Raw genomic sequence first — 8,502 nt, 5'->3', positions numbered from 1 at the left:
TTGACTGCTTAGGAGGTGCCTAGCAGTGGCGCCTTTTATGACCTAGTTGTCCGCAATTCTAACACAAAGCAAGACCTTCTTTGCCAACCGGTTTTCTAGACTTTGAACATGACTTCCCTTGGTTATTACCACCCCTTTGACCAGATCTGCCTGTTTCCTCCACGCTCAGTGCATTACCAGGACTATCATTATGTGGCTGAATGTTCCTTCGTGATTCCTCAGTCAGCAAAGCACCCACAACATCTTCGAATTTCAGTCCTGAAACTACTGAACTGCTTATTGCCATCACCAGACCATCCCAGTAATTAGGCAAGCTTGATAGAATCAACAACGCCATGCGAAGGCTTTTCCTACTGACTCCAGTTGTCTCGTTACAATGAAATCATCCAAATGCGCTGCCACAGATTTGCCATTAGTCATCTTCATATTAAATAGTTTTTCACTAGGAATACCTTATTTGATGTCGATGGTTTCGCATACTTCCTTGCCAAAGCATCCATAAGGTTCTTCGTTGTTTTCTCCATGGAGATGTTTAAGGCAACCGATGACGCTAAAGATAGACGAGTCGCACCCAAAGCCTTCCGGTCCAGCAAATCCCACTTCCCATGATCCAACTCCGCCAGCTTGTTGTCCTTTCCTCCAAGAGGCAGATATAGATTCTTCTGGTAGAGGTAATCCTCTATCTGCATCTTCCAAAAGCCAAGATTGTTTCCATCGAATCACTCGATACACTGCTTCCCTTCGTCTCCCATTACTCCCACTCAAATCGAGCTTTGATATCAATTGTTATGAGACAACAATAATTAAAGCAATAATAACATGGGAAAAAAAGAAAACACACAATTTTACATGGAAACCCTCATAGAGAAGAAAAACGGCTGTCACCAATTCTTATTAATTCTTAATGAAAGGTTGATTACAAGATACATAATTATGCGGAGAAGCCATGCATATATAGGCTGCGAAAAAAATCCTAGTATTAGAGTTTTTAGGATATCCTCTAGTTCTAATCCTAGAGGTTTAGGATGTCACCTAATTTGTAACGTCCCAAATCGGGCAACGTGTGGACACCTACCATTTCCCATCTTGGTAGGCAAACACTTTCCCAAAACATTCATTCAACCACAATAAAGTAATTAAGACAATCAAAATATAAGTCTCAAATGTAAATAATAATAAGGATAAGTAAATAAGTGCGAAAATAATACAACAATCCCAAGGAATCTGGTCTAAGGCCGTACAAGAGCCACTACTATAATACTACAAGTCGGAATATGAATACAAGTTTGAAAATGGAATACTGTCTCAGCGTATCAAAATAAGACAAGCAGATAAGAAGAGGCATCCGAGCTGCAGATCTGTCTATGTGCTCACCCTGGATGCTTGTCAGCAAAGCCTCGGGAAATCAGCGACGAGGAGAGGAAGTCGACCCTATCACGTACTCTGCACTCATAAAAGACTGCAGCAAGGTAGTATCAGTACAAACACTATGTACTGGTAGGTATCATAGGCCGACAACAGTTAGTTAACATATATAACTAAAGAGACTGAAAGATAATCATGCTCATAATCAATGATCAACGACCGAGTCATAGCTTATGATGAAGCACCTAAACATAAGTCTGCCAAGTTTCCCACAATTCCTCCAAATGATCACAACCATAAGTATAATCCATGAATCCGATCAATAGATGCAATATACATATATATATACACAAGTCTGCCAAGTTTCCCACAATTCCTCCAAATGATCACAACCACAAGTATAATCCATGAATATGATCAATAGATGCAATATATATATATATACACACACATTGGTTTATATTGCGGCGCGCAACCCGATGCAATATATGTATAAAATATGTTACGGCGTGCAACCTGATCCAAATGTATGAGTATGAGTGCATGAATGATATAAATGCCAATGAGAATCTATCAATATCAAGGGTGCCACACATGGACACATATCAGGAGAATCTAACAATATCAATTGTGCCCCACGTGGACACGCATCACAATATCACGAATAAACCCTTTTCTTCCTCTTTATAAGACAATACCCAATAAATGAGAGATACGGCTTCAAAATCGTGATAATGCAACTCAAACATCAATTCTAGTATCGCAAACGTGGCAACGAGCCAATAGATCACAACAAGGCAACAAGCCACAATCAACCAACAGTACCAACCTAATAAAATTTCATCCCGACCTCATACCCGAAGGCGTAACATGCTTTCTCCAACAATCGCTAACTCTACATATGCTTCGCTAACTGAAGTCTAACCATAAGGTTATTAGCCAAGTAGGAGCCTCACACCTTTGCTTTGCCTTTACGGAACGCCTCCAAATACTCAAAGTCTAACCATAATCGAATTCTAAGTTAGAAAATAGGAAGAACAACACTCATATTGCTAGGCTACCCTTTGAATCAAAATCTACTATGAAAATAGAGGAAACGGGCCCACAAGGATAAAACGGGTATTTCGAATGTGAAATCGGTGACTCAATGTTCTAGAAGTTCAATTCCACTATTCAATTGATAGATTAACTCAAGAATAGGTCAATTACATCATTCAAGTCAAAACCCTCAATTTGGGTATAAACCCTAACTTTCAATCTTCAATTTCATCAACAAAAATGGAAGATTCAAGCCTATTAATTAGTTACTAAATCGTCAATTTCCATATTTAGATTAGCCAAATCTACCAACAATTCTCATTTAAGAAGACTTAAACTCAAATAATGAAATGAACATCAAAACCCATCTTTCCTCTTAGTTCTATAGAGATTCTAGCGTGGATTCAAGCTCAAAGAAAGATAAAGGAATGGATTTAAGGTTAGGGAACTTACCCACAAGAGAAATCAGCCAAGAACTCTCAAAATCGCCTCAAAGGATGCTTAGAAACAATAAATGAAGTGATAGGAAATGAAGGGTTTCAACTAAGCATTAAATAAGAAACTGGTCCCATCACTCGCTGCAGCAGCTGGACTGTCCGCTACAGCGGCCCTTGGTTTGTTTCCACGAGTATGCCACAGTGGATCCCTGCCCACTGTGGTGACTCACCACTTAACCATTACCCTCGCAGTAGCGGACTAGGGCCTCGCCACAGCGGGTCCGCCACCCGAGACCTCACAGCTACAAATCAGACATGCAGTCATACATAAGAACACACTACGGACTCATTCGCGGTCTCGAAATTTCTAACGGAGGTCTGTTTGACCAGGTCAACACCCAATGGCCTAATACTAATTTTCCAACCAATAACCCGAAACGCTACCAAATGCCTTAGGAACCAAACCGAACATTCCACCAAGTCACAATCAACCATCCTGACCTCTCGGAATCGACGGATTTCCGAAAAAGGTTCATTTACTCAAAAGTCAACTATTGGTCAAACTCACTTCAAGGGTCAATTTCGCAACAAACATCATAAATCTCGCCCGATCACCTCGGGAACCGTACCACCCATCCCCGCGGGTCAAAATAGTACTAATAGGGCTTGGGAAAAGGTCAACGGGGGTAAATGGGTCAAAAGTGTTATAACGACCAAATGGGTCGTTACATAATCCTTCCTACTCGCAAGCTCGTAGTCGGGCCCCCAATTTAACTTAACATCCTTGAGTTAGCATCTTTCATTAGAGTGGAAAAACCAATGGCTTAGTGAAATATGTTGCAATTTTTAACCAATTCAGAAGTAAGGGTGTATAAAGCTGTAACCTTATTCTAATGTAGCTAGTACTAGTAGTTTAGCTAAAGCCAATTTCGTTAAGGATTCTGCGGTTTGTAATATTGTGGTTGTACCACAACGTGCTCCTGTGTAACCTTTTGGTTTTGTTATTAAATATATCGTACTTACCAAAAAAAAAAAAAATGATTCTCATACTAATGAGTAGTAATAAATGGAGACTTCCAGCCTAGGAGCTAACTGATGACATCCTAAAACATAAAAGAGACGTTCCCACAGATCTGATGCATGCACTAACGTTAATGGTTTAATTTCAGTCAATAAGTTTAAGAGTTTTAAGTTTTGTGCACTGTACAAGATTTCTTACACCATCAGGTAATTTTAAAGATAATATATTTACTCTTTTCTATAATTACAATTTATGACCAAAAATGTATCAAAGGATAAATGAATTTTAATAATAAGTAACCAAAATTCTTCCTTTTCCAACATTATGTACTAAAATCTGACGTTGTTCATGTTTTCATCTCAGTAAAGTAATTCTTCAACACCAAAATTATTTCATAACTGAATGCTGTTTACTAAAGCATTACTGTATTTCTCTCAATACCATGGTAAATAAACCACTAAGTAATTCTTTAACCCTCAAACATTATGAATCTTAAAAGAAATAATTCTTCAATATGTCAGACATCTAATCCTTGGGAACTTTTCTGATTTTCATAACGAAATACTGCAAATTCTTATGAATCGAATTTGGTGTGTATCCTCAAAGATGTGGGACAAATTTGGTGATGCCATCATCATTCTGAAGTCCCTCATAAATACATACGAATGTATAATCTAAGGATTAAGAAGGGACGAAGGTTATTCGGGTTTGGAAAAGCCGGAGAGAAAATGAATTAACAAACTTGAGGAGCTATGAGGACGGAGGGTTTCATTTTTTTGCGCGGATTGCCCTTCTTTTGGGTGGTCTTTAAATTTTGTCCCTCAAATTAGTAGTCTTTAAGTTTTGCCCTTCAATTGAAAAGGTGGCCGAAAATACTGAGGTTCTAGGTTCAAATCCCCACTCAGACATAAAAATAAAAATAATTTAGCAAGGCAAGGCTCGGGGAAAGTTATGTCGGATTCGGCATAAGCGCCTTAAGACATAACTAAAGTAATGCTAGATCCGGCATAGGTTGCCTTAAGGCATAACTAAAAGTTTGCCTTATAAGACAGCTTATACTGGATCCGGCATAACTTTGGTTATGACTTAAGACAACCTATGTTATCTCCTGCAGAGGTTTCCTTAAGGTATAACTAAAGTTATGCCGAATCCAGCATAACTTTAGTTATGACTTAAGGCGCTTATGCCGAATCCGGCATAACTTTCCCCCAAGCCTTGCCTTGCGAAATTATTTTTTACTTTTATGTCGGAGCCGGGGTTCGAACCCAAAACCTCAAGGTTTCTACGCGAAGGGCAAGAATTAAAGACCAGCAATTTGAGGGGCAAAAATTAAAGACCACCCCGAATGAGGAGCATTCCTGCGAATTGCCCGCAGGGTTTCAAGGGAGAGAGGTTAGGGAAAAAGAAACAAAACCATGAATTTTGGAAAAAGAAAAAATAAATTGGAAATAGGTAAATGTTACCCAATGGTGTAAGAAATTATACACCGACGGTGCATAAAACTTAAACTCTAAATTCAAGAGAAAATAAATCAGGTTATATAAACGAAACCGAATCCATGGGAGACAACGACAACATTTATTCAAAATTAATCACTAAAAACGAATCTTTGTGTCTAATTTCTTCCTAAAACGAGTTACGTACTATATGTACGTTGGCAAATAAGCAAACCAGAAAAACATAACAATAAATTTTAAAAACGGGTGCAAAAAAGGATATTAAAAAAAAAAAATATATATATATATATATATATTGAAATGTGCAAATAAAAAAGACATTTGCATTCCATTTTTGGTTTACAAATCATTTTAGTTCGTCCTAAAAATTTAAAAGTTTGTAATAAAAGTTTAATGTTATTGAAATTTTTCATTTGTCTTGACTACAATTTTTCATTTGTCTTGACTACATATTCAAAACAAAGTAACAAAACTGCGGTTACCATTCTTTAAAAATACACCAAAAGTTAGTTTAAAAAAATAAAAAATAAAAACTTGAGTTATGTAGGCATTTGGACATGAACGGGGTGATATTTGAAAAATAATATTTAACATCGAAGTTGGAATAATATTTGAAATTTTTGTGTCTAGACATGCATTTTAATTGGGGAAAAAGTTGAAGTTTTATGCATGGGAAAATTAAAAGATTTTACTTGAAAATGGGTCAAAACCAGTAAAAATTCATCTTCAAAAACTGATCTAACCAAATATTGCTTTCAAAATATTTTGAAAACAAGAAAAAAGTTTCACGTCCAAGCGAGCCCTTACTCATACTGCATGCTTGCATACACTCGCATACCTAAAACGAATCTATGTAGTATGTTACGGGTCAAAGTATTTAATGTTCAACATATATGGATATATTTATTTTTATTTTAAAATAAAATTTAGGAGTCAATTGTGTGTGTGTGTATATATATATATATATATATATATATATATATATATATATATATATACAAATAAATGTTTGGTCATATTATGGTTCACTCCAACTTGAAGTCGAGTTTTTCAAATTAAACTTGAAAAATTATCACAACTAGTTTTTCAAGTAAAGAAATTTTAATATAAACAAATAAATTATCATATAATTTTCCAGCTAATAATAAGAATATATACTCCTTAGTCCTTAATACAAAAATGAGGCTACTAGAGTATCAACTTCGGAAATTTGGGAACACTAACAATATTCAACACCCAAGGAAGTTTAAAGGATTAAACCCGAAGCCTACATATATAACCCTTCATAGGTACATTTTATGTTGGATTAAATTATAATTATAAATAATAATTATTGGCAAAATAAGCAAAATTCTCTCACGGTAATTTTTGACTCGGTATGGTAAAAATCCAGATAAAAGTTTAGCATAGTCAAAACCTCAATATATTACAGTATTCAAATGCAAAAACCGTGACAAAATAGGAGTAGAGTTCCAACTAATTTCGTAGTCTTTTAATTATTAAAAATACTAATTCTGCATATTCTCAATTTTTCATAGTTTGTTTAGGTTTTGGTTTATAACAAGTACCAATTCATTATTAAGTTCAAGTAATAAAACTAAGAGCATTTCTAACACATTCCTTATATTGCAGTAGTTCTATTTTCCTTATTCTGTTTGGATTTGGAACAAATTTGTTCTCTTCTATTTGGATTTGGAAAATACCCTCAACTAAAAACAAATTAGAGTTTAATTGGATTGAGACTTTTTGCATGAATCCATATTCATATATGAAAAGGAGAACCAAATACCTCTACAAAATAAGCCACTATTTCATAACTCTTCATCACAAACTTTTTAAGCAGTATTAGTTCTTGTAAGCTTTGCAAATGCTATTTTCAATAGATTCTTTTCCCCTTCTTTGAAATCAGATTCTTCTTTTTCTTCTTCAACATCCAAAAACCTGAGTTTTCTCTATATAATGCCATACCCGCAAACCAAAAAAATGCATTCTGCTACCACAAGTCTCTTTGCTGTTATTATTGCATTAGATTCTTTCAAGTTTTTCGGTCAAGTTCCTTTTTGGTGAAATTATGGAGAAATCAAATTTTCGTTGGAAACTACAAGTATTGATTCCATCATGCGGAAACATCGAATGGAGAAATTAGATTCGAAAATTACAATTATTGATTCCATTAACTGGAGAAATTAGATTCGAAAAATACAATCACCAAGTGGAGAAATCAAATGGAGAAATTAGATCCCAAAGTACAATAATACATTGCCAACAAATTGTCGTTGATTGATGTTTGGCCAAAAATGCATATATGTAATCATTGTTGTCTCACATTCTAGTACTTTTAATTGTCTTTTGAGTATTAATTATTGTGGTTTATGCTTAATATTATATTTTATTATGTAGGAATAAAGCGGTGTAAAAATGAAAAAATTTGGAGCACAATTGAATGAAACATGAAGTTACAAACAAAAAAAAAAAAAAAAAAAGATGGGGGACACTCCTTATAGGTTGTCCCCCAATTAGAAGACAACAGCAAAGAGTAATATTGAAATCTTAAAAACAGAACGAAAAGAACTGAGGCTTCAGTTGCAATAATCAGTGCGCGACGCACTCATATCGCGCGGAAAATGGATCTCTGAACTGTTTAGGCTACAGTTCGCTATTTTTTCGGGTCCGAGTTAGATTTAGTTTTTAAAAAGTTCAGGCCTTTTGGTATCCTATAAATACATTTTCTATAGGGTTTTGACATAACTTTTGACCTAGAGAGAGCTTAAAGCTACCGTGGAGACCGGAGTTACAGAGTTTTACCTTCTCTTCTCTGCAATACTCGTTTTTACGTGTTTATTAGGATGATTTGTTGTTTTTTCCTCCATGTCTATGTGGAGCTAAACTCTTTAGTTCTAGGGTTTTGACACTAGCATGAAAGTTGATGTTTGATTATCGTTTATATCTATTGATTGTCCATCTTTCGGTTATTTATTTATTCTTGATCTTAATTGTTTGATTATTTGACGAAATAGTTAGACACTATCTGTGGCGTGTGAATTGAACTAGAGATAGGGAATTTTCATGCGTAATAAGAATAAATAGAGCTTGTTCGATTAATCGTTTCACTAATGAGTATAGGAATATACCATTTAGCCTTTCTTAGTTGAATACGGAGAAGTAAATGCGTTCTTGTTACCTC

The sequence above is a fragment of the Lycium ferocissimum genome, chromosome 10 (assembly GCF_029784015.1).
Source record: "Lycium ferocissimum isolate CSIRO_LF1 chromosome 10, AGI_CSIRO_Lferr_CH_V1, whole genome shotgun sequence".
NCBI lineage: Eukaryota > Viridiplantae > Streptophyta > Magnoliopsida > Solanales > Solanaceae > Lycium > Lycium ferocissimum.
The sequence above is the reverse complement of the archived record's forward strand: the minus strand, read 5'-3'. Positions refer to the sequence as shown.